Raw genomic sequence first — 25,389 nt, 5'->3', positions numbered from 1 at the left:
GAAGATGTGTGCTTTCCCACGGTTTGCTGTCGTTCCGACTACAGCGTGTACCACTACCTGCGTGTGTGTGTGTCTCAGTTCATGTTGGGAGGAAGGGGGCAGCTGGGGAAGGGGGTGTGGTGTGTGTGCATGTGGGGGGTGTTTGATTCAGCCGTTACTTGTGTTCATGTGGAGCCCGGCAGAGGTCAGTCTCCTCCTCAACACCCCTTTTTCATCTAATTTCTGAGGCTGCGGGCGACCGCTTGCCGCGCTTTTGTTGCCAGAGGTAATCTGTGAAGTGATCTTAATTATGGAGGTTCGGCCTGTCCCCCCCCGCGCTCCGCCACGCACACACACCTCCTCATCCCCCTCTCTTCTCTCTCTTTCTCTCTCTCTCTCGTTCTCTCTCTCTCTTCCTCTCTGTACACACTTTTAATCAAACAGCATAGTTAGCTGGTAATGAGGGCGAGGGGAGCACGTGCGCTTCTGCTTACACATGCTGCGAGGCTTCGAGGAGGAGGAGAAAGACAAGGATGAAAGGAGTGAGGAAGGAAGGGAACCGTTGAGAGCAGATGATGTGCAGTTTCCATGACAGGTTTGTCAAGAAATTTTTGTGCTCATATTGAATGAAAAATAAAGCGGGCCTACAGCTTTTAGAGAACAAAAATAGGGATTTACATCAACTATAAGGACGGTAAAATCTGAAAAGTTGCAACTATTTATAACAGACACCTCTACAGGTAGTCTGTTCTCCCTCACACACACACACACACCTGTGCTGGTAGTTGTTTCCAGGTCACAGCCAGGTCAGGAGTGTAAACGTAATGACTCGCGCTTCGATGTGCTTGTGACTTGCATCACCACATTAGTATTGCTGGAAGTGAAAGACCTCATGACCTCAACAACCCTGAAATGTTCCAGATGTGGGACATCCGTCAGGTTTTTGGAGTCCTCCCACGAGGCTGAACCAGCAGCCAACAGCCACCAAGCCCAGTAATGCAGGCCAGAGTGGTTTAGCCACCTTAACAGAATGAACTAGTTCACTTGGGTTATAGAACTGAAGTGAATTAATTCCATTGTTGTGCAATTTGGTAGGACACTGCGAGTTCCTAGAGAGAATCTACACATTCACAGGGAGAACATGCAAACCGGATGGAAAATTTTAATCCCAAATATTGTCTTAGGGAACAGAGCAAATCCTGTGCTCTTGTTTCACTTCAAACTAAAAACTTTAGAAACATGGATGTATGACGTATGAGGAGCTTTCACATCTGCCAGGTTTTCTGCTGCAGTCTAAGAATGCATTCACACCAGCTGTGTTTAGTCCACTTTGATTAAACTCCATCGGACTAAAATGTCAGGTTCGTTTGAGGAGGTGTGAATGCGTAATCAAACTTTGATGTGGAACAAAAAATTTAACTTTGGGCTTCCTTCAAACCTCAGTCTGGGTTTAGCAAAGTGAAGTGTGATGGGGTTCGAATGAATATGTGAACGCCACGCGGATCAAAAACTGCTCTAAAAACAGGAAGCAAACTACTGCGCAGGGCACTCTGGATAAATATAACCAAAACAAATAAACATGTGCTAGCGGGAGAAATGGCTCGTGGTCTTTAAAAACGAAAAAGAAATCCTCCAACCACTAAAATCCGACGCCACACTTGCTTTGTTCATGTTTGGTGAAGATGGAAGTTGTGCTCAGCATCTTCTTCAGAGGTTTTCATATTGTTTCCTTCAGTGGTTGTTCATGCAGCGCCACCACAGGCAAAGGGAGGAATGGGTTCTTCAAAGGGTTGACACAGCGTAGTCTGAAAGAGAACCGCATCAGCTGAAAGTGGAACAACTGTTGCAACCTTGGTCCCCAATCGAACCGAGCCTAATGGACTATCAGGAGTGAAAGCAACCTGAGGGTGTGTGCTTGGATGTGTGAATAGTGCTAATTCCTTCAGGGTCAAGAGGAGGGGCCGGGGTTAAATGTGCCTGACAGGAGAGGTCAACAGTGATTAGCTTCCCTCTGAACTAATGGCTGGATGCTGAGGAAGCAACAGGAAGCACAGGAGAGACGGAGCAGAGAGGTGGACCTGCACTTGGGTTACAAGTTTGATGAAATGACTTTGTGCTACTGCTGTGAATAGTGCCGCCCCCCTCCCCCCAATCTCCTCCTTCAATCCCCTCCTTTCCTCGTGTCGCTACATTATTAAAGGTTGCCTCGGTGCTTAAGTTAGGCAAAGCAGATGGCCCTTTTCATAAATCATATTTTTAAGACGATTATAGGCATTGCCACCCTCTGTTCTTCCTTCGTTCATGGAGTTTATTTTATTTCTTTACAACACAAAGATAACATCGGTGTGGACTAGAACACTTCAGTTTGAACCTTGAGATCCACAACAAAACAAAAAAACAAAAAAAAAAAGAAAACAAGAAAAGAAAAAAGAAGGAAAGAGATAAGATTCAGCACCATATCGTCAGCCTCCCCTGACTTGTTCTGTTCTGAGCTTGGCACAAACTTATTCAAAACAGGATGTTAAATATATAGCATTGGCAGGGGCTGGGGGGAAAGGAGGCAGGAGACGAGTGATCATGGGGATGTGTGTGCATATGCACGTTGGATTATGTCTTTGCTGTTGCACTATTCCTTGATGTATGCACCATGTCAGGCAGTCATTGTCTCCTGGGTAAAGAATGATAGTTCAAATACCTAGCATCTCTCCCCTGGTGCTCCAAATGCTTTGCCTTTGAAGTTTTTATAATCCATCTGTCATCTTCGAGAAGGGAGGGCACATGTTCCGTACCGCTCAATTACCAAATTCTCTTTTTGCCAACTGCAATGAAACAGGAAGCAAATAACGTGGGTGACCCTAAAAAAAAAAATTAAAAAAGCAGTGGTGTGTGGAGGTGAATAGAAAGAGAGAAAGAGGAATTGCCCGAAATCCTGCGTTGCTGACTTTCTCACGCACTTGATTGTGTCCCCTCGCTGCCTCTCATAACAGGAGAACAAAGCCTGTTTGTTGTGGGTGGAATGCCTAAAATGCTTCCTACTGTTACAATTATGAAGCATTTGATTGAATGTGTATTGTTGCAAGGGCTTGGTGATTTTGATCATTTTTTTAAGTGCCTTGGATTGTTATTCTGCTTCCCTGCAAGAAATAATAACCAGTCACCTAATCAAATTCCATTTGATATAAACATTTCATTTGTTTTAATAGCTGGTCAATGCCTTGCATAGTTATGAAGGAACAGAAATGTGTGTTTTGATTATAAATATTCATCAAGGCGGCTTACAGACGTACGCTGAATGGGGGCTTTTGTCAGAAGCTTGGTGGAGTATCTAATGAAGTTTGTTGCAGTTCTTGGTGTTAAAATCGTCTTTAATTGGTGAACGCTTTGTTGTGCATCACTTTAAAAGTGCCACCGAGCGACCAGAAGAACTTCAGACGGCTGCCGGAAAAATAACAACAGCGGCAGCTGCAAATTACGGCTCCGAAACATATTTCATTTACATACACCACAGGCGCCTTTATAAGGCTTCTACCTTCCTTAATTCTTTTTCACATTTAACACTCGATGCAAAACAATCAAGGCTTCAGATCTTTGTGTCTGCATCCTCGTTTACATCGAACCCCCCCCCCCCAGCATCCTAAAGCATCCTCCATGGGAAGGAGATGAAAAGATTGCTTTGGAAAACTCAAAAGGAAACTTGACATTCTTTTGTTGTTTCTGAAACTTCCAATATTCCACTGTAATTGTTTCACGCACGTTATATATATATATATATATATATATATATATATATATATATATATATATATATATATATATATATATATATATATATATATATATATATATATATATATATATTTATTTTAAGGGGGGAAATAAGGGGGGGGGGAGATGAAGAACATGTCGGCTCCTTTCTTCCTGAATAAAAGGCAGCAGAACCCATCTGGTTGGGTGATCCACTGCTGGCCCTCTCGCACTCATCGCTGAAATAATACTCCCTCTAATGACTCCCGCATATTCTGAAATCTCCCTTTTGAAATTGGTCTTGGCAGATTATTTGCAGGTACTTGAGTTGCATCTGTTTGCAATTTTGCAAATGTGGTAGATTTTAATGCCAGGCAGGGGCAGGGGCGGCGAGCGGAGAAGAGGCTATTTTAATCTTGGGGATAAGACTGGCGGTCTGCACGGACGTGTTCAGGTAGTGGTCTGCATCAGACTTCAATACGCTTATATGCACTATTACTTCCTTTATCCATAATTTGGAGCTGCTATCCGCGGTGGATAGCTCTGTGGATTTTCAGAGTGGTTCATTGTGTCGCAGCGCTGAGTTGTAGTTTAAGCATATTTCGCATTCTCCTTAAGAAAATAATCCAGAGTGATAAAATCTCTTCTCAGTGTCATTTTGTTTAATGAATACTTGCAATTCTAAAACTTTGAGATCCTCGGGTGTCTGGGAAGTTTGTCCCTGATTTATATGGCACTGATTAGCGCAGCTAAAGCAAAGCTGAAATGATTGTGACTTCAGTCCCTATTATTTCTACCATGTGGCGAGCAGCTGACCAGCTTAAGCCTGCCCCCCTCTCCCACTGCCTGGCCTCCCTCCTCCCCCCTTTTAAAACTGTAATAAGGTGCCCTATTGTCCTATAGCAGGGAGTAACAGGGGCCACCGCCGAGCCCACCCACCTGACTGTAATTTCATAGGTGGTTACAATTACATTAATTACATATTTCATCAACACTGTTTATCCAGCCGCACGGTAAATGAAGAGGCCAAACTTTTCTTTTGTTTTTGCCCCCCCATCCCCACTCTGTCGTCCATTCTTTCTCTCTTTTTTCAGTATATTGAAAGTTAGGATGGGGTGAGGGTGGGCGGGGGTGTGTGTGGGCGTGAGCAGGGGCATGTGTGTGTGTGTGTATGGTGGGGGGTTACCAGAGGAGGAATTAGGCTGAAAGTGTATGCCTTGCAACTTTTCCCCTCCCCGTTGAAAATGTTTATTTGAACAGTAAGCTCATGATTTGAATATTTGTAATCCATGCTTAAATTTACAGGCCAGATGAACTTTTTGGCACAGAATGGCAACCATAAGTAGGATTTTGAGAAAAGCTTTACAAAATTTTAAGCCATGTGCAAGGCTTATATAATTTAGAAGGGGGGAAATATGCGCAAATAACACAGCCTAAATCTTATTTACTTTACACATGCAGGAAATGGACTCAAATAAAATCAGATCTATATCTATATTTATCATTATATCTACACAGCTCCACTGTACTGCATATATATATATATATATATATATATATATATATATATATATATATATATATATATATATATATATGTGTGTGTGTGTGTGTGTGTGTGGGTGGGCGTGTGTATGTGTGTGTATACAGTCATTCAATAAATTAGAATATACGTCCCAATTAGAGCCGTTTGTCATATTAAGTGTGTGTTTTGAAATGCATGTATTTCTGTTTTTAAATATACTTTTTAGTCTAATGAAATATTCTCATTTTAAAAGTCATGTTTTTATCAGCTGTAAGTGGAAAATCATTAAAATTTACAGAAATAAAGGCTGTCAAACATCCGTCAGTGTGTAATTCACCTATATAATGTTTTCATTTAGTGATAAAGTTCCTAAAATAAGTGAGCTTTTTGATAATGTTCCACTATATTGAATGGGTCTGTGTATGTCTATATACTTGCATACATACACAATACATTGCTATGATGATCCAAGGCTGCCATGCTGTGATGTATTTAAAACAATATGCACAGTAGGATCTGTTTTATGTTATTTATTTAGGAAAGAAAGCAGCAGTTTCTCTACTATTAAATAATATTTTTAACCTACATTTACAAGTAAATATGCTTATTCCTCAATATGTCTGTTGTTGTTCTGTTCCTTATGAATCAACAATAGTTTAATAACTGATATTACCTGCGCTCTTGTACGCCCTGCTAAACATGCATGATTGGCAGCGCTAAGACCCTTCCCCAGGTTCTGATTGGTTGTTTCTGACTGAGCGGTTTTTCTGCAGATGGCAGTAGAATCATAGGGAGAACACAGAGGAGCTTAATTACCTGTCTCATACTATGATGTCATATCCTGGTGACAGCTTCAGCAAACATGTAAAAAAACATAAATATATATATATATATATTTTTTTAGTGAGTCGCATACTGAAGCTTTATTAAACGCATCACATCCTTCAGCGCTCCAGTTGGGAGTGGGAGGTGATTTTGTGACTGGATTTTTTTCAAACAGCTGAATTTCTTTGTAAGAATAAAAAGGTATTTATTTTCCAGCTGACAAGCAGTGTGCAGTGTGTGGCCATGCAGGAGAAGGGTAGAGGAAATAAGACAATTTCAATAGCTAGAATAATATTTTACCGTTCAGGTAATGTCGTAGGAACCAGCTGCTTTTTTGAAATCACTTTTTTACTTTGTTGTTGGGACGCACGGGAAGCTGCCACAGGCATCATCTCCATGTACTCCATGTATCCGAGCATATGAACTGACTATTGAGTTCTGCTGCTGGGAAGCCACCCACATGCCAGCTGGGAGGTGGATGTCAGAGTCAGAGAGGCAGAGGGAGAGGTCAGTGAGGCAAGCAGACGAAAAAGGAAGACTTTTTTTTAAATGATGCTAATCAGTCCAAAGGGGCCTGGCCCTCTCTCCCTCATCAGGCTGCTGTAATTCAGATGTGCTGAGACCCTGGAATTAAATGTGTCAATGTGAGGCGCGTGCACACACACGTGTGTGTGCATCTGCGTCTGCCCGTATCTATTCGCCTTGAATCTATTTCTGCCCGTGTGTGCGCTCGTGCACAAGGGGTGTTTAGGGGTTAAGTAGAACCAAATTAGTCGGTAGGAGAACTAACAGCAGCACTGGCTTTCTGTGTGGCTACATCTTGGTGAATGTCAAGATGATTTAGCGGCTCTTCTGCGCGCCGTCTGCCTCTGAGCACCAGCCCTCCAATCACGGCTTTAGGCTGTCTGTTTTGTGGCCCTCCATGCAACAAATGAATAATAAATGTGAAACTAGGCACCACAATCGCAAGAGGTTATAGCTTTAAGTTTGGGGACAATGAAACAGTCTGTTAAATGTAAATGTCGGTAAAAGCTTACTTTAGGTTAAAAAAATCCATAGATTTGGCTGCAAAGTGTCATTTCTTAAACTTTCCTGTGAGAAATAAATGTGTGGTTTCTGTTCCACAGATTTTCTGTACTACAAAGATTTTAGTTGTGTCTGATTTAAACAGCATTCTCTCTGGCCATCCTGCCAAAAGTCTGTCATTCTTCCTAGTAAAAGCAGGAGTGATGTTACACTCTTTGCAAGAAATTTGCTTTAATTTAGTACTTTAAGCTATTTTTAATATCGTATGTTATCATTTGTACAGTTAGCACAGTAAACCTCCCAAACGTGTCAGTCTCCATGTGTCGTCACTATTTCATGTAGACCTTTGCCTTTCCTCTGAGTTTTAAAAAGGCTGCCAGTGTCTCTAACCCTGCATATTCCATTACACTGACAGTTCAGAAGAACACCACAGTGCTCTGTGCACATCTTTGCTATTTTAAGCTGATATTTCCTGTTCTATCCAGAAATCTGCTCCAGGTTGTTTAGCTAATATGAAAGTTCGTGTTAGTTGGGTATAATGTTGACATCCTGTGGCGGACGATTGTATCGTAAAAATTTGGTTTGAAATAACCAAACCTGCAGAAGAACAATACCGACATCACTGGTAAAAATATTATTCTCTTTTAAACAGCTTTTACTTTTGTGTTTATGCTAATCAAAAACAGCTTGAGCCTTCTTCCTACAGTAACAACTTCCACAACGAAGAGTGTTAAGGTTGTTTTTTTGAAAAAGGAAAATATTTTTGAAGGTTTTTTATTAGTAATTTGATAATTGCAGTTGCTAGACCTATTTCTAGTTCAACTGATTGGCTTTCTGCCTATCTTAGGAGGTTTTGCACTCTTGCTCCGATATTCAGAAAAAACCCTGACAGAGTAGCCTCCAAATCTAAACCAACCTTAACCCTGATGTGGAAATATGTTTGTCCTGTGTGTCTCTGTGTTGGGGCAGTGACCTGTCCAGGGTGGGCCTGCTGGGAAAGGTGATGACCCCACCATTATACAGGCTAAAGCAGACTCAGTAAATGACGGGATGGAAAGCCAACAATGAAAGCATAGAGCTTTGGCGTAGGCAGCATAAGATCAATGCTGACCAGCTCTTCTAAGTGGTGTTTGTTGTTTCTATAATGAAGCAGTTTTGAATAATAACTTGGTGAAATGCATTTAGGGAGAATTAGATAAAAATGAAAGTAGTGCATGAGCCTAAAGCATTAATTGAAGGTTTGATGAGTATGTCCAGTGAGCTGGCAGCTTTATGTTTCCACCAAGAGTGCATGTTCACTCTTTACACATATTTTGTGTGTGTATATGTGTGTGCAGAGCGAGTTATAGTGGTGTTAAGGGAAGCTCGAGCTCTGTGTGTGTGGGTGTGTGTGTAGGTGTGTACAGGGTCTCCAGTTGGGCTAAAAGCAGAATCACAGCTCAGCCGCTGCAGCCGCTGCCCCTTATAGTCCTTGGCAGTTAGTGGTATGAAAAAGCCTTCTCTTTGAGGGCATTATATAGATTGATGTGCTCTTCCTGGAGCATACACACCCCTACACACACACACACACACACACACACACGCACACACCCACACACACACACACACACACACACACACACACACACACACACACACACACACACACACACCCGCACGCACACCCGCACACACACACACACGCACACACACGCACACACGCACACACACACACACACACCTCAGCATCCTGAGAACCTGACTGTGTTTGATAGTGTGTGCTCAGAGCACAGCCAGATGTGTAAAGTAGTACTGGATCTTCAGGGTTTAAACTCCGCGGATGAGCGTGCGCGGGCGTGCCTGCTACAGATTGCACATGCGTGTGTGTGTGTGGGGGCGTGTGTGTGCTTGTGGAACATGAGAAGGGACAGGTCATAGTGGAGGGAGCAGAAATGCATGTGGAGGGTTCTTTTAGTAAGCACTGAGAAGCATTCACATTCACATGGTGGATTTTTGAATGATTTTGATTTAAGATGGAAAAGCTGTTCTCTGATGCAAGAAATTCAGCAGAGAGTCACACATTTGTGCTACATTTCTGAGTAATGAGAGCACAGGAGGGATTTTACCCATAGCTCCATGGCTGCATTACCTGCTCAGTTCACATCCAACCAAGAAATGCAGCTATTAGACATTAACATTATTAATATTGCGGCTATTAAACGGTCTAACATTAGAGTGTTGCCTTGCTTCATTTAACCGTGAGTAAGTGCACAATAAATGGACTGGAAAAAAAATGGGTGACAGCGTTTAATTCCTAAGTATCCCAGCGTATCAAGCTAACCACCTTTTAGTCCCTCGCAAAAGCAGTTATACCTCTGGTTTTCTTTTTTTTTTAAATTTTTGTCACCTTATAACCACAGATTTTAATATATTGTTTGGGAAATGTAATTGTAAAACAGTCTAATATGGTACATAATTGTGAAGTTTAAGAAAAATGATATTGTTTTGAGAATAAAAAAATGGAAAGTGATATGCACATGTATTGTGTATGAGAACCACATTTTTCTGTTATTATTACCTGCAGGTCTTGTGGAGTATGTCTGTAGTTTTGCACATCTAAGGATTGCAGTGTAGTTCAAGCTCAGTCATTATATGTTGAAAGCAAATCCTGCAGACTCTAATTTGGAAAATAGCCAAACTTTAACTAGGCCATTCCAACATTTGAACCTGCTTTGGTCTACATTGCAGCACTGATTGGATGTTTAGGTTCACAAATCTGTCACCCTAAATCATTTCTTTTTCCAGAATTGCCCTGTGTTAAGTGCCAACAGCGCTCTTGTCTTTGCTGAAGAAAAGCTTTCCCACAGCATGATGCAGCCACTACCATGTTTAATGAGTGTTTGATCACAGTTTCCTGTGGAGACGCCAGAGGTTTAACTTTGGTTTTACTTGTCACAGTTACACATTTGCCACTACATGACTTAGATTTAAACAGGAATTGTTGTGGCTTTCTTTCAACTGTGTTGTTTTATGGTCACTCTTCCATAAAGGTCATATTTGTAAAGTGTACAAATGGAAATAATGATTTCTGAAAGAAACCCTCAGAGGCTTTCACAAAACAACTGAATTTATGCTGAGATTACATTAAACTTTTGAAGGAAATTGGTTGTGTTTGTTTTTTATTTAGGATATTGCAGTCAAGGTGGATGTATACATGTTTGCACATTTTTATTTCTAGTAAAAATTTAAATGAAGATGTGTTATTTTCACAAGATTTCACATTTATGCACAACCTTTCATTGGATTCTCAAATTAAATTCAAATAAAATGCTTTGAAGCTTGAATAAAGTAGACTGTACTCTCATGAAGTTTTGATTATTGTTAGATTAGGTTAGGTGAGGTTAGAGTTTGGAGTTGGCAGGAAGTTGAAAGACACCTGTGGTCTAGCAAGGGGGTTCCTCCAGCAATGACTTAGTCCCATTGTTTCCTCCCTTGGCTGAAGCAGCTCCTACCCAAGTGTGATCAGGGTGTAGCAGAGCTGATATACAATATCACAGCAAATACACACAGATGTCATGGCTGGTGGAAGTAAAGGCAAATGGAAAAGTACAGCGCGGTTCCAGCTGACGCTAAAGCCAAAAACGAGGATGGGTAAACAGCACACTTAAACATTTCGGCACCCGTTTCATTTTCATTCTGATTCCTTTGCTTCTTTTAAATGCAGCGATTTATCTCAACCCAAATCTTTCTGCTTTTCTCATTTTAGCGAGCCCATTTAGATATTAACCGACTCAGTGCTGAATAGACCCGGCTGTAGTTTTGCGCGTTCGCTGGCATGTTTAGAGGGTTAGCCTTAGAGATGTCGCTTTGTTTAACATCAAATATTTTTACTGCTTATAAATGTACATATGCGGTTCCATAGACTCAATATGTGCCTGCGTGTTCATGCACTCGTCAGCTTTTGTCTCCAACCAAGTGGTGGTCCAAACAACCTACTTTTGTCTGACAGCGGCATCAAGACACGGAGGTGCACATATGCAGAAAGCTATTTGGAAAGGCCTCCTCGTAGCTGTCAGCTTTTATTATGCACCGAGGTGTCATGTTTGTTAGGAAGCTGAGTGCAGATGGCAGAGTGGAAGAAATGGATCACTAATTTTAACAATGATTAATGAACAGAGATGGAAAATGAATTACATCGGACTATTGGAGGCAAGGAATATTTTCTCTGAAAATGTTAACTTCGGCTGCCAGGCAGCCGGCCGTGTTGTGGGAGTAGATTGAGGAGGGGGAAGGAATGTGTGTGTGCGTGTGTGTGTGTGTGTGAGCACTAAGGTGCAATTTTTCCCTCGCATCTTTTGTAGAATCAACACTTCACTGCTCTTGCCTATTACTTTAGCTCTCGCCTGCTTAAACACTGCTTGCTTTATACACATTTACCCCCCACCCCGCACCCCCTCGCCTCCTGTGTGTACTGCTCTACCAGTTAAGGTACACACTCTTTAATAAGGTAAACACAGGAAAGGTTAGACTGTCTTAAAATGTTAGCTATTTTCATTACTCTGCAGTGAGCTTTATATCAGATCAGAGATGTACCAGATTCAATCAAGTGTTAGGAGCTTTTTCTGCGTTTTTCTCCTCCAGTAGAACAATAACGGATCTAGCAGTGCACATCTGCTTCTGGAAAGTGCTTGGCAAGCTCTTCTTTTGACTGCATTTAGAATTTTTGATCATGACAACATCAATGAGGCAGATTTTGGGGGGAAACATATGTGTCCTTTCACAATGTTTTACCCACTTATAGATGCACCATTTGACTGTATGTGACATTTCATCAGCATGTTGTTCCCTTTCTCACATTGCTATTGTAATATTGTTGAAGAAAAAAAAGGCAGACATGACATTCCTCGTTGCCTGTGATATGAGCAGATTTCCTTCTTCTTCTTGTACTTTCCTTGTATTAGACCCCCAACGCAGCCATTCCCACCCCTGCCACCCTGCCTGTGGTTGTGTCTGTGTCGATTGTCTGGTGGGCGGTTGGTGCAACATGGTTTAATAGGTAGATGCAAACTATTTTGAATTTAATTAACCTTCTGATGGGAAAAACATAAAAGGGAGAGAAGGGGAGCAACTCCTGGCAGCGTTGCGTGTTTGTGTGCTTGTGTTTCCGTGTGTGCAAACAGGAGACGGAGAGAAATAAGAGAGTAAGAGTGCGACAGAGGATCTCAGGTTACAACAGCATATGCTAAGCACTCAGAAAACATACACAATGCCTTTGGTGAACAAGGTAGTCAGTATGCCCCTGGGAGCCAATTTAGATTGTGACTTAAGGCAACATCTCGGCTTTGTGTGTGAGCGGGGTGTGTGTTCCCTGCATATGAGTGTGAGTTTTACCTCTTGACGCTCCACTGAAAAAGTAGTGGTGGGTAAATCTGGGTGGCCCTCCTGCAGACCCTCCACATCTGTGTCCCCCCCACCCCGTCCAGCCCCCCGTAACCCCGTCACCCCCGCCACCACCCCGCTCTTGTAGGACTGAGCCAGTCTGTATATGCCTGGCTGCCTCTTCTCATTCAAAGATCCATGAGATTTGGTTGAGCCTCTTTTTGGAGGTCCAAATTTAGCAACATCTCCATATTAATGGATCACAGAAAGAGACTGAGATACAACAAAAAAAGAGGCCCTAAAAAAGACGGGAATTTTGCTAACGGTGTGACTGACAGATGATCTTCTGATGAAAGAAACAGCACAAGTTCATTCTAAAAATGATGCAGAACCAAGTCTGTGCACATTATCATCTTGGCAAACTTGAACAGGTTTAAGCAAACCTCTGAAATGTCATAAAAAAATGAAATGTAAATAGGGAGCAGTTTAGTAAGCCGCAAAGAAATTGATATTTTGACTTCTTACAAATGGAACAAAGTGAAAGCACCTTATTTTAGATTTCTCAACTTAGTAAAGCTTAAAAACACACCAAATTAGAATTGTGAAAATAGTCATTTCACAATTTATTGAAAATACCTGGTGCTTAATTTGATTCAATAATGTTTGCAACAAAGAAAATGAAAAATATGGCTTAGGGCTGAAACGACTCCTCGAGTGAGTCGAGTACCTCGATTATTAAGATTCCTCGAGGAAAATTTATCTGCCTCGAAGCTTCGTTAAGTTATATTTTATTATTTAGCGCACCGTGTTCCGACCGGGTTATTACTTGCGTTGCACAGCGCTCTCACTTCCGCCTGAGTTTGTTGACAAAAGCTAAGTGTTAGCAGGATAACGTCCAGTTTTCAAGTTCGGCCTGGGAGGATTTTATTGATTGTTGATTATGTCCGGGTCTTTGTCATTTTTCGGGGTACCAATAAGCATCTTTAAAATGACTGGCTCGGTGCCTGGAGTACGGCAGCTTTTCTCCTCCCGGAGCTGCTGCATGGTGGCGGTTCAGAGCGAACAGAGGGAAAGAGCGCTGCAGGTGTATTTATACAGGTGAGCGGATAGACTGAACACTGCGAGTGGCTGTGCATTAGATGATTAACATAAGTGTAGCTTTACGGACGAACTAGAAAATTTATTTTATATCATTCCGGTCACAACAAATGGATGGCGGAGGTCATTGTGACGGCATGTAGCTGGTAGATGAGTTTCTGTGTGTGACGAACAAAGGTGTCAAATCCCATCGCTAACATAAACATAAAAGCTATAAATGTCTGGGCAAGGTGAGAGTTCATCTATTAAATTGACTGAAGATGAATTCATAAATGAAAAGCTGGACTATAGGCATTTTTTCATAAGCGTATTTGTGAGCCTGCCTCTTTATTATTGAATTGAATATAATTTCAGATTTTTGAATTACTTTTCTTCAGGTTAACTTAGAAAGTGAGCTATTATTGTTATAGGTTAATTTTCTAAACTACAGAAAAGTTATTTTTAGGGATGCTCAAATGTGAAAAATTGGACTGATGTTGAAATGCGATAGTAATACTGTTGTGTTAGATTTACCAATGTTTCATTGTATCTTTTTTAATCCGATTACGGTACTCGATTCATCGTAAGAATAATCAATAGATTACTCGATTGATTACTAAAATGTTCGTTTACAACAGCCCTAATATGGCTTACATTTGTATTTCATTTTATATAGACATAATGAATTTGATAGCTGATGTTTGGACCATTGTCTACATGGATAACCACAGTCTTTTCTAACCCTCATCAATGGGCATATGTAGCAAAAAAAAAAAAAAAAAAAGACCTAAAAAGTCATCCTTCCCACCTATTTTCATATCATCTTGCTGAATCTCTGGGTTGTTCCTTACATGGACACTGCATTACTTTTAAAACAAGTTCCCAGTGAAACTGCTATAGATTGCCCAGAACATTGTGGTGCATCCAGCACTGCATGCCAGCAGCTGTTATTGATTGCCTGGGCCTGGCCTTCCAGACAAAGCCTTGTCACTTTGTTGTCACTCACTTCCCTACAATGTGAGCTCCAGGCTTCTAAAACGTTGTACTCCTCCTCAGCCTATAGGGTGTGCTCGGAAACCTGCCATGCTGACACACAATGCAGTCTGAGGAAACATTGTTTTCATTTTTGGCACCATGGCGCTTGAACCAGGTGTAGCAAATACTTTCAGACCAGAAAGCGCTCCTTTATGCTGGTTTTGAGAAGTTCTCAAGGACGGTCTCCTAGAAACACCCAACATCTAAAACGTGCCTTACACATATTTATTACGCTTTTCTCCTTTTCAGAGATAAAAAAGCCAAATTATAGCTCATAAGATTTGAAGTTATTGAAAAAAAGCTCCACCACTGGTTTACACAAGCATTTATGTTTGATACATGTGCAGAATGACTGTAAAAGTTGAAATGATTTCACAATAAGTTTGACTAACGAGTCGAGCTGCGAGGCGGGTTTGAGGGGGAGGGGACTCGGAATACAATTTTTAATGGGTATTTTTCTTCTGTCGTCACTGTTGCAAACTTGTCAAGCTTCAAATGCAGGTGACGCTGAATTTCCTGGTATGTGTGCTTTGTTTACAGGCTCTTGTCGTCCCACCTTCTGTGAAACTGTCTGCGTTCTTCCTGACATCCGGCATCCGCTGGAGAGGCAGCCGTGCAGGTACGATCACACCCATTGATCAAGGGGAACGGGAGGATATTAAAGGTGTCTGTCACACTCACAGACCCGTGCACTTATGTTTTTTATTCCAAACTTTATCTGGGAAAATTAACTATGGGCTTCATAACCAATGCCATACTTCTCACTTACACTAGTAATTATAAATTCCTGGAGTTTCCTATCACTGTGTTGGCCTGTCAGTGGCTCACTTTGGAGTGTGTAAAAGTTACACACACTCCACCTAAACTTTCACTACCAGAGTAATATTTTGATGTGTCAACTTTTGTGGAAGCAAAATAGAAGCTAATTTGTGTTTGGTGTTTGTCTAAGCATTTATTCTCAAATAAAACTGTGAATGTAAATGTGATCTTTTTCCCAGTGTGATCAGAAATAGCCCTACAGCGCCAAAGTCTGGTTCAATATTCCAAGTGATTATGATTTCTCTTGGGAACTTTACGTAAACTGAGTTAAAACTGATTCATAACTTGTTTTATGTTCTGAAGCCAACATTTCTAAGTAGCAGTTTGAAATGAAACAAATTAAACTTTTTTAGCGATCAGGATTCCAAATAGTAACATAATATGTTTTTCTTAAATTATTATTTATTTATTTTTTTTTACTAACCCTTACTTCAAAATCCAAAATGACTGCCTCATATAAGAGCAGCAGAATTTATTTTTTTATTTTTACCTTTATTGATTGGAATGCCAATAAAGCATGCATAGTACTTTGTAACAATTAATTAATGCATAGAAATAAATTAACCTGTACCCAGTAACACATCCACCAATTAAATCAACCAATTATATGCTTTTAATATAGTGGATATTCAATCTACATGCAATATTTACATGTGGCTATGCAGTGTGCATGTATTATATGCTTTCTGCATATTCATATAGTGGGTAAAGGTTAACCTAAATGACAAATACCATTCTCTACCACAACAAGATCCAATTCCAACACTAAACAGCTAAATGAAGAGAAACACAATCAAGCCTAAAGACACAAACATGGCCGTATCACACAAACTGCATAGAAACCAGCAACACTACATTCCCTCATTTTACAGCAAGTGCATTTCAATATGTTTGGTGAAAAAAATGCTAGCTATGTGATTTTTGCTAACACCCCTGGATTCTATTGACTCTGATGCTTTGATAGACATGTCAGCCAAATTAGCCAATGGGCTCCTGAAAGATGTCAACATCCATCGCCCTGAATGCACCCAGGTGTATTTTTACTTTGCAGTATTTTGTCTCTTGGGAACTTTTTGTTTTTGCATTTTATTTCAAAAACAAATTGTTACTAGATAGAATGATTTTGTATGGTAGGATAAAACGATAACGCAACCCCCCCCCCAAAAAAAAAACAAAAAACAAACTTGTTTGAAAATTCAAATTGTGCCAAAATAGCTCGGACTGAAAGTTTGTCTGGGCTTTTGTTGACTAATCCCTCTCTGAAACTTCTATTCTTCACATTTATTGATACATTTTGGTGAAATATTCTGATCTTGTACTGACTACCTGTGGATTGGTAGGTGTTTTGGATTGTAACTACAGGCTTTCAAAGGGACATTCACATCACAAAGTGCATTTAGGCAGAAATGTTACTGGGTTTTTTTCATGCTCTGATGCATGCCATATTAATTTACTCTCACTCAGTAACATGAATTCTGATTTTTAGACCTCTGGTGTATTCTCTGGAGAAGTCTTTAGTTCTTGAGATATAAATTAAATTCCTTTTTCAAGCAGGTCTTCCATTAAGCGGCCTAGGCTAATTTGGAATAGTCGCAGGTCACTGAACACAACAGCAAGTGAATTCAACTGGTTTTCCAAATTTTGTGTGGAATGTGGTTAAGTTGGTGTGACATCATTCACAGATCAGATTAATGAACACCAACATAAGCCTCCTCATCCCCACAATGTTGGAATACACACATTAACACATAGGACGTCTGCACAACCGATAACACGTGAGGCACCGCTCCCCCTTAGCACACGCTAAAACCACATGCGCCCACATGATCTGTCAGAAAGCCACATCTCTGTCATTCCCACGCGTTGTGCCTCCATGAGACAATTAGCGTGCAGAGGTGACACGGCAAACAGGTGCAAAGCATTATTGGTGGAGGTGGAGGAGCGCGTCCACCCCATCCCTCACCGTGATGGATACTTCCAGATCCGCATGTGTGTGTCCGTGATGGCAGGTTGGATGACAAGTCAGGGGACGTCTCCGCTTTGTGAAGTTAAATAGCTTCATCCAACCTGGTTGTTTGTAATCATCATCATCATCCTCATCCTCTTCATTGCTGTCATTCATACACCATAGAAATTGCACTCACTTTCTTTTCTTACACTCTTTAGGACTTTATTCTTGTTTGCATTTTTGATATCCTTTCTTCCTCTCTCCAATTATGTTATTAATCACTCATCTTCTCACTTTGGTGTTTTTTTTTTTTTTTAGCTTTTAAATGAATCTCTGTAAATAGAGTTTAGGTGTCTGAGGGAATGGAGCTAGGTGTTAGGCTGGCTTTCACATCTGATAAAACTAACTGTTCTTTTCAAAAGACTTGTTTATTTTTTTCTGTAAAATGTAATTTATGTTATTTTATAAATTTTGAATGACCTCTATAACAGCCATTATGACATTAAGTTTGCATCACAGATGCGTTACTAAGGTGAAAAACTCCTGTCCCACACAGATATCTGAAATTCATTTTCTTATTCACTCATTAAAGATTAAAATATGCAGAAATATTACTACATGTCTCTATCTAAAGTGTGCCTTGGCACTTGTTGGTTGCATAGGAGTTAGTTCTGCCTGCTGTAGTTTTATTAATCAAATATAGCATGGGTGAGTCATGGCGTTTTGGCTTGTGTCATATTGGAGGTATGTGCCACAGATTTATCTCATATTGGAAGCAGAGCTAACACATGCTACCCTTGACGTATTCTCACACCATTTCTCACACAAAGCACTGACACACAAACTTGCAGGCGCTCACACTCTTGGAGGACTTATATAGAGGGAGGTGCGTAAACAGGCACTCCAGTCCTTGAAGACTCATTAAAAGACGGGCTGCCTTTTTAAAAAATACTTTTTTTTCTGCATCCTTAATATAGTTACTGCATTTTCAAATAAATGAGATATTTTGAGAATTTTTTTCTGATCTTATTATTCTTTTACTCTACATTAAAATGTGAAACATTCAAATTAGCCACAGGACAGTTTTCAGTTTTTCCATTTGGTAATGCTCCCTCATCCAGATTCTGTCAGTTACGGGTTTGTTGCCCAGATCAGAAGTGGTCTCAGGTGTCTTTGACTAAAAAAAGTTGGGCTACACTTCAAACCAGATATTTACATATGCTCCATATGTACACACAGAACCAATTTCTCCGCATATGTAACAATGGATTTGACTTTGACTTTTGTAGTTCCAGTCAGTTATAATTACTAAAATAATTTATCTTCACTAAATGTTAAGAATAATTAGCAATAATTTTTGTAAGTTAACATACATTCCCTTATGTTGTTGAAATTGTTGTTGAAATTGTATGAGTTGGACAGTTGGCTGGAATTTTGATCCAGGTCCTCCTACTGGTTTATAGGCTACTTTAACACACACCTTTTTGGCTCTGCCCACCAATTCTCAATGGACTGTAATGACTATTCCAAAACATTGTAATTGTTCTCTAAGCCATCTTTTGGGTTATTCTGTGGTCTACATTTGGTCATTGGAAGACCCCATGGTTCTTCCTGGCTGATGTCTTAAATGTTGCTTCAATAATTTCACATAATGTCTCCTTATGCTGCCACCTACTTTGTGAAGTGCATCAGTTCTGTGAAGTGCAACATGGTTCTTTCTTTTCTATACTTACATTGGGATTATGATCTCAGGCTTGCAAACTTTTCCCCTTTTTTGTATAATGCTAATAGTCCTTATAGACAAAGAGCCATTTTACCAAGAATGATGAACTTGCAATCTGACTTTTTTTTCTATTAATTTGGATAAATGGTTTCTTCCTGGGACCAGCGACCTCTCACCCAATGACCCGCCCCTTCATGGTTAAGTGGTACAGACATTCATCTATTGGACACAGAACCCGTCTCCTTCCTGAACAATTTGATACCTGGACATTTCCAGAAGCTTCACTCAATGATGAGCTGGACTTGTTGAGGTCTACAATTCTCTTCAAAATATCTTACCTCATTGTTTGAGCTCCTTGATTTTTCCATGGTGTCACACAAGGAAGCGGTGTGTGTGAGGTGTTGTCCTAGACTACACCAGTTAGATCAAGATCAACACCAGAAGATTCCAAAATGCATGACAACATCATCTGGACTTTCTTGAAATTTTTAAAAGACTATTAATCTTGGTTTATTTCTAAAATCTGCATCTTTCAGACAATTTTTTTTCTCTATTTTAGAATTTAGCAAATAGAAATATTTTGGGAATCTTAAGTGACCTAAAACATGATCTGTTTATTCCTGTACTACAATATCTGTAGTCTTATTTGATAGGAATTGATATTTATATTTCTCTTACAAAAGTTGGAAAGATCAATCCATTTAAAACAATATGTTTGTGTATATAAATCTTCTCACGTTAGGAAAATGTTTTTTAAAAGAAACAAAACAAATTCTATAAATATCCAGCTTTGAATTGACCAACTTTGAACGTACTTTGAAATCAAATGAAAATAGCATCAGTCAAGAGTTAAAACTGAAAATAAACTGAATCAAATTATTGCTATTTCAAATTTCTGTATAAACTAAATTACAAAGTAAAACTAAATGTATGGTTATTATGATGGAGATACTGTAGGTCGGTTTTAATTAGTTTTTTTGGTTTATTTTGTCACTTCTGTGTTCTCTTTAAGCCGTCGGTATATTAAGACATGTTTGGCATAAGAAAACCCTCCCGTTCTCGCTCAGTTTCTCTTTTTATCTCTTCCTCCCTCTCTGACAGCCTTCATTTGCTGGAGGAGTGGCAGACTTGGTGGGAGTTAATGATTATAATTATTTAGCCTTTTTTTTTTGTTACATTGCGGGATAATTATTTAAGAGGTTTGTGTATTCATTGTTGTAATCAGTAAAGAGAGATTACAGAAAATCCGCATGCCAACAGATGGCACTTGGCTGTTGTTGTTGCTTCATATTAAACCCAGTACAGCACACTTGGTAGCAGGCAGGCAAGAGCGAGGGGACATTCACAAAGGGGCCAAATTATAAAACAATTTGTTCTTCATCATAAATCCATTTATCATATCACTTCATTGTAGAGGAAATGAAAGGGAGGCAACAGTAGTTAGCATTGTGCTGTGTTTGTGTTCGCTTCCAGACCAGCTAACACGGCCATCTTCACAAAGTGGTGGTGGTCCGGAGAAGTCTTTGGATTTGCTGGGCGAAACAACACAACAAACAGTATTTGACCAGAGAGGCCCCCAACCCGATGGCTTTGTGTACTGTATCAGTGTATGGCCATCGGTTTTCACACGTAACCCCATTCACGGCTGAGGCCGTCGCTTGGCAGCGTCTACCATGACGCACTCACCATCAGCCATCGCCGTCTCCTCTCCCCGCATGCGGAACGTTCTTCGCCTCCAAAAACTTTTACTTTTCAAAACACCGTTAACACGTTTTCTGCAGGCAAACAAGTGGATAAAAAAAGAAGTTAAGCGAGGGCACTTATGATGCGGGGTCGGGGACCACAAGGAACTGCTGGCCTACATTCCAGACTAATTGTATAATTGGAAAAGCTCTCCAAATGAGCAAGCGAGCCACCCCTCGACCGCCCCACCCCCTCGTCAGCCCCTTTTTACACACACATACATCCGCACACACATGCTCTTCAAAGCAAATCACAAAAGAGCATTTTAGGCATAATAATTAATTTCAAAAAGCGTTTATTATTAATCCCACACACCAGCATCCTGGCAGGAGCAGCTAGGCCAGGCTGGTTAACAACCCCCACACTCTCCACCCCACCAGCGCTCTCATGTGTGCACAAACATAAACACACAGGGCAGTCAGGTGTCTGATGCCTATGTTTATACATTAACACATTCCTTTCTCTTAAAAAATGTCATCCACCAAAAATATTCAACTTTAAAAGAAAAATAAATGTAAGGATAACTGTTACACAACTTTAAAGTTCAAGGATTGTTCAAAAATAATGAAAGTTATCATATTCACCGAAGTGAGTTTCCAGAAGGATTCAACTCTTTTCAAATGTATTGTTGCATTTATTGTTTTCTATTGAACTTTTTTTGCAATTTCTCATTTTGCAGCCGCAAACTGTTTATGTATGCTATTAGGATTTTATGTGATGAACCCGCAAGAATCAGTGCATAAATGTAAACTGAAAGGAAAAATGACACTTTCTTTCACAAAAGTCCTAAATGGCACTTTTGCCTGTTTATCCTGTCTATGCTAAATGATTAATATTTCTTGAAATGTAATTGTAGTTACAAGAGACTTCATAATCCATTTTAAAAATTGTTATCTAAGTTGTTTTGTTTATTGACTTTGGATATTTAAAATATTTCCAGTTCCTGTCTTAAATGTTCTTTTGAAATGAGTTTTTTTTTTTTTTTATCTTTGAGGGGATGTAATTGCATTAATATGTCGTTAATGGTCTCAAAATGACAATAATCATTAGGCAAAAATTTTATTGTGACAGGCCTAGTGAGGACAGCAAACCTTATCAAAGTTTTTTTCGTTTACAATTTTTTAAATGCATAACAGGGATAATGCACATTAAACATTACCACAAGAGGAGAGATGCATTGTAGTCCTAAGTACTAGTTTTCACTTGTAGTCCCTGACTGATAGAAAGATAGTTAAAGCTGAAAGTAATCCTCCAAAAGATTTGTCTTCCAGCAGAACATTGATCCTAAATGTATAGACGGAGCAACAATGGAACATTTTAAGGCAATGTATCCCCGTGTGTTAGAATGGCCCAATCAAATCCCACACCTCAATCCAACAAAAAATCTGTGAAAAGATTCAACAGATTTTTAGTCTGATCTGAGTTTGATCTTGTAAAAAAAAAAAGAAACAAAAGGTGAGGGTTGCAGTTCTAACATGTCAACTCTCAGGTAAATTGTTTATTTTTATTGCAGAGTTTTCAGTTACTAATTTTTATCTTTGACAGGCTTCACTTGGGCAAAAGAAGAAATCTGAACGTTTTTGCCAGCTGAATATTACGCCTCATGACATGTTCCATAAATTAAGTTGTGAAACTTTTTTTTTTGTCGTAAAATAAGCAATTTAATGACCAGTAAGGAATGATCTACTTGTGTGCTGTGTTAGCACTCATATTTTACTGTTACTACTGGAGCTCATGGTCAAATTGAATTTCCTGATTTATGGCCCTTGCCATGTACCGTTCATTTCCATGGCTACTGAGGGACTTATGGGGGGATGGAGTGGGATACAGGGGGTGTGGGGGTGGGGAAGGGGTTGTTGGGGTAAAGGTGATTTCTGAAGTCGACAGCGGCGTCCAAAGGAATTGCGGGATGCTGTTAAAACGAAGCCGTTAATTAATACTATTGATTAGCAAAAAAATAAAAGCAAATGTGATTTGCATATAGTGATCAATGCATTAACCGATTCCACCCCCCACCCCCACCCCACACACATACACACATACACACACACACTCCATCAGAAATCTGATTTCCGGAGTTTTCAAAGTGAGAGAGAGGGAGTTCAGACTAATGTGGATCGATTGGGCCCCGCTCTCAGACAAGAATGTAAAGCATTTTAGAAACCATTGGAGGGTGAAACATGTTAGCACAAAAGAAATACTTTCAACTTGGACCGCTTTATTTATAAAAAATGAAGACAGTTAGCCCTTTTTCACATTTGCGCTAGAACCGGCCCCAAACCACACAATCAGTTTACATATAGCATAACACACCAATATTTCTGCTCAACTTATGCTGAAGACAACACTGTGAAGAAAATGTCAATGAGAACAGCAAGGCCATGACAATCAAAAACACAAGAGGCGTTAAAAAAGCAATATGTTTTTTTTTTGCTGTGTTTTTTTTTACCCCTCCTTTCTTGCTTGCTCTGTCAAGAGCAGCTTATTATAGCGTATTGATTTATAAAGCTTTAAATGTGATCCTCCATGTCCAAGTCAAGGGCAGGGAGTGCAAGAGACAGACTGAGACGAGGTAAGGAAGAGGGTGGGGGGTGAAGCCAAGCAGGGGAAGAAGGGATTGGAAGACAAAGACAAAAGGGAAAATATGTTCTAAAATGAATAGAGTTAGAATAGGGAGTCCGCGGTGTGGGGGGAAGAGGCAGCAAGGCATTTTCAGAAACGCTCTAGAACACAAAAGGGTAATTGTTTTAGCCCAGATGTTGTTTCGCACAACAAGCAGGATACAATGTTCCTACTGAGCTGATGAGCCCAATCAGTGAAATGATTAAAAATTGATTTTGTCCCTGTAATTACAGTATGTAAACTACTTAGCCGGGATTGCAAAGGAAGTGATTTTCTAATTACGTATATACTCTGGTGTCTAATGATTGGTTTTTTGAAGTAATGAAGAGAGGGTCCTAACGACTCCACTGTGTTCTGTTGTTGAAGGGAGAAGGCAAGAGAACGGGTGGATGAGTGTGGATGTGTGTGGGTGCGTATATGTGTATGTGTGCTTTGGGGGTGTGTGTGGGGGGGGGGATTCTGACGGCAGAACATCGTTAGGGCAAGACAGCAGGCTTGCATACAAAAGGGGGATGAAAATTGAATTTTTGCCAGCCAGTGCTCGCACGATAACACGGGGGCCCTGTGTTGGTTTGCACAGGATCTGGAAGCTAAATGGAGACTGTGACTTCTCATGGGGGTCGCTAGGCCCTGACCAGCCCTGGCAATCTGGACCCTGCAATTAAAACCTCTCGGGGGTGAGGGATTTAGGACATCACACTAGCAGTGGAAATCTAACAGTTGTACAGAGATCCGGCTCTACTGTAGCGAGGCCCTTCTCAACTGTTTCATCTACAAGCCTAGCTGTTACAAGCTGAATGTTCAGGATTCAAAAGTTCTAAAGTCAGGATTCAAAATTCTAAAGTAGGAAATATTTTTACAATTTTTAGAGATCAGCTATTGTTAGTAATGATTCTGGTCACAAAACCCCATATTAAACTGCCTTTCGTTTTAGGATTATAATTTTTTTTATATAATTATGAGTTTTAAGATCTGCCTTAGCTCTTTCGGGCCACAGGTGATGTAATCTTTTTTTCTGGTTTTTACCCAACATAATTATCCTGGAAGGCTCTCTTGGTTCAGTGATCTGTATGGGTTCTTTTTTTGTTTTTCCAGTAAATCTAGTTTCTAATAACTATAATAAAAATAAAAATTATTTTTAGTGCTTTCTTAACTACTCAAAGATGCTTTAAAAGATTACAACAACGTAATATCAAACAGTGCAGTATAAAAACACACTGTTCACCTGCTTTATGAGAAACTTTGAGCATAAGATCCTTTTACTTATCAGCCTAAAACAAGTAATGTACATTAATGTTGACTTTTTATGGTTGTTGTTCTATAAAGTTTTTAGAATGTTTGATTCATCCAAGCTCATTGAAGCAGACAAACATCTTTATATTTGGATAAAATTTTATATATTTTCTTTGTTAATGTGTCTCAGTATTGGCTAGACGGTGGAGTCACTGGTTGCGTCACAAATGCGACTGCCTGGCATTTGTGTTTCCTGGACCGCATAATTGCACAATTTGACATTTTAAAAACAAATTTATCAACTTTTTTTTGCATCACACAAGTCACATCGACTGGATGCTGCCATTGACGCAACCACAAAGAAGACGACGACAGAAAGTAGTTGGATGATTTTGGAGCAGCATGTTGCTTAATGACTTATCACGTGAACAGACTTAATGGAAACAGAAATTGTGAAACTGTTTTTTTATATAGTAGAGGAATATTGAATTGATAATTGATAATCAATCTAATAATCTGATCCCCCATTTGTAAAAACTAACAACAGTGAGTAAAAGCCACAAACTGAACAGAGGTTTCAGCACAGCTTCCATTGCCTCCATAGTCAGATTGTACTAGTTTTTGGAAAATGGGACCACCCAACTATATGGTGACCACTCACTAACGCTGTTACTCAGTTGTGATGGAAAACTACCCAAACTCTGCATAGTGAAACCAGGTCCAGGCGCCGGT

The 25,389-nt window shown here is 40.0% G+C and overlaps 1 protein-coding gene across 3 annotated transcripts in view; it reads left to right on the top strand.

Moving 5' to 3' along the window:
* The window catches only part of znf536 (zinc finger protein 536), a 237,311-nt gene that overhangs the window by 12,779 nt on the left and 199,143 nt on the right, over window positions 1-25,389 (top strand). For all 3 annotated transcript variants that reach the window (XM_023332538.1, XM_023332539.1, XM_014470109.2), the window contains one exon: window positions 15,110-15,188. The gene's annotated coding sequence lies outside the window, so the exon portion shown is untranslated. The remainder of the gene's footprint in view (window positions 1-15,109; window positions 15,189-25,389) is intronic.

The sequence above is a fragment of the Xiphophorus maculatus genome, chromosome 4 (genome assembly GCF_002775205.1).
Source record: "Xiphophorus maculatus strain JP 163 A chromosome 4, X_maculatus-5.0-male, whole genome shotgun sequence".
NCBI classification, from domain to species: Eukaryota; Metazoa; Chordata; class Actinopteri; order Cyprinodontiformes; family Poeciliidae; genus Xiphophorus; species Xiphophorus maculatus.
This window is presented reverse-complemented; position numbering and strand designations above follow the sequence as displayed.